Source organism: Schistocerca nitens, chromosome 7 (genome assembly GCF_023898315.1).
Source record: "Schistocerca nitens isolate TAMUIC-IGC-003100 chromosome 7, iqSchNite1.1, whole genome shotgun sequence".
In the NCBI taxonomy this organism is placed as follows: domain Eukaryota; kingdom Metazoa; phylum Arthropoda; class Insecta; order Orthoptera; family Acrididae; genus Schistocerca; species Schistocerca nitens.
This window is the reverse complement of record NC_064620.1, coordinates 307,563,327-307,565,826: the sequence shown is the minus strand read 5'-3', so window position 1 is coordinate 307,565,826 and position 2,500 is coordinate 307,563,327.

The window sequence follows — 2,500 nt, the reverse complement described above, 5'->3', positions numbered from 1 at the left end:
CTGACGTGACATATCTGATAGTGCCTCAGGCGTCCACTTACTACCATCACTATCAACGAACCTCGCCACCCCACCCCCCCCCCCACACACACCATCCCTTAACCCAACTTCTGCCTTAACCTAACCCAACTTCTGCCTTAACCTAACCCAACTTCTGCCTTAACCTAACCCAACTTCTGCCTTAACCTAACCCAACTTCTGCCTTAACCTAACCCAACTTCTGCCTTAACCTAACCCAACTTCTGCCTTAACCTAACCCAACTTCTGCCTTAACCTAACCCAACTTCTGCCTTAACCTAACCCAACTTCTGCCTTAACCTAACCCAACTTCTGCCTTAACCTAACCCAACTTCTGCCTTAACCTAACCCAACTTCTGCCTTAACCTAACCCAACTTCTGCCTTAACCTAACCCAACTTCTGCCTTAACCTAACCCAACTTCTGCCTTAACCTAACCCAACTTCTGCCTTAACCTAACCCAACTTCTGCCTTAACCTAACCCAGCTTCTGCCTTAACCTAACCCAACTTCTGCCTTAACCTAACCCAACTTCTGCCTTAACCTAACCCAACTTCTGCCTTAACCTAACCCAAGTTGCGCCCTAACCTAACCCACGTTGCGCCCTAACCTAACCCACGTTGCGCCCTAACCTAACCCACGTTGCGCCCTAACCTAACCCACGTTGCGCCCTAACCTAACCCAAGTTGCGCCCTAACCTAACCCACGTTGCGCCCTAACCTAACCCACGTTGCGCCCTAACCTAACCCACGTTGCGCCCTAACCTAACCCACGTTGCGCCCTAACCTAACCCACGTTGCGCCCTAACCTAACCCACGTTGCGCCTTAACCTAACCCACGTTGCGCCCTAACCTAACCCACGTTGCGCCTTAACCTAACCCACGTTGCGCCTTAACCTAACCCACGTTGCGCCTTAACCTAACCCACGTTGCGCCTTAACCTAACCCACGTTGCGCCTTAACCTAACCCACGTTGCGCCTTAACCTAACCCACGTTGCGCCTTAACCTAACCCACGTTGCGCCTTAACCTAACCCACGTTGCGCCTTAACCTAACCCACGTTGCGCCTTAACCTAACCCACGTTGCGCCTTAACCTAACCCACGTTGCGCCTTAACCTAACCCACGTTGCGCCTTAACCTAACCCACGTTGCGCCTTAACCTAACCCACGTTGCGCCTTAACCTAACCCACGTTGCGCCTTAACCTAACCCACGTTGCGCCTTAACCTAACCCAAGTTGCGCCTTAACCTAACCCAAGTTGCGCCTTAACCTAACCCAAGTTGCGCCTTAACCTAACCCAAGTTGCGCCTTAACCTAACCCAAGTTGCGCCTTAACCTAACCCAAGTTGCGCCTTAACCTAACCCAAGTTGCGCCTTAACCTAACCCACGTTGCGCCTTAACCTAACCCACGTTGCGCCCTAACCTAACCCACGTTGCGCCTTAACCTGCCCTGTAATTGTTAGTTATATGAATCTAGGAATTCGTGTAGCGTTGCCTAATTGCAACCATCTCAACATAGTTCACTTCGCGCACACTGTGGTGTTCTGCGTATTGATTCATTTTACGGTGCGTACCCTCACATCTTGCGAGTGTTGCTTACTTTCCACATGGTCCCGCTATCCACTGTATTGTGTACTGCAATAGGACGTATATCGCCCCCGCCCCCCCCCCCCCTCCCCTCCTGTCACCTCTAGCTCGTCGGTCAGGAGTTCGCGTGTTGAATGCGCTTCGCAGCTGTGCAATGGCATTCGCATACGTACGCTGGCCACCTTCCACGTGTTCTTTCGTGCACACGTCGCAGCGTGTATGTATGCTGATGGAGTGCGTCGTGACACACAACATCCAGGCATGCAAGACTCGTAGAAGTCGCAAATGTAGATGGATGTCTACGTTTGCTGCCCAAGTTACGCAAATGAACTGGAAATCCGTTGTTGCGCGGTTGTTCGCGCTGGAGGTGAATCGTTGATATCGACGATCGGTACAGGTATTAACCGGTTGCTTCAGCGACACCCGTCATACCCACGAACGTGAGTGGGCATGTGGGTATGAAGCGATACGCGGCGGTGGCTGGGTGGGACCGTCCCCGGCCGGTGAGGGGGGGGCGCCCGGCGTGCTGGCCGCGCGCTGCGTGGGCGCACGCGCGGCAGCCGGCTGGTGGGGGCGCCCAGTGGCAGGCGCGCCGGCTGACGGACGCGGCAGGCGGCGCATCTGCGTGCCGGCGCACCCAGCGCGCGGCGCCGTGCGGCCAAAGTGGGTCCTCCCGGGCCCGGTGCGAAGCGCGGTGGACATCTGCAGTGTGCTGGTCCGATTGAGGACTGTGTGCGTTGAGGATGCGCCGCCGCCCGGCACTCGGCGCCGCGACGCCGTCTGCTGCTCGGTCGCCCCCGCGGTTCTCGCAGGTGGTTTGTATCGCAGCTGTGCGGATGTGTTGGCGCGTGCGCTGTGCTGGGAGAGTTCGCTTTGGCACCCAAGTGGGGCTCTGC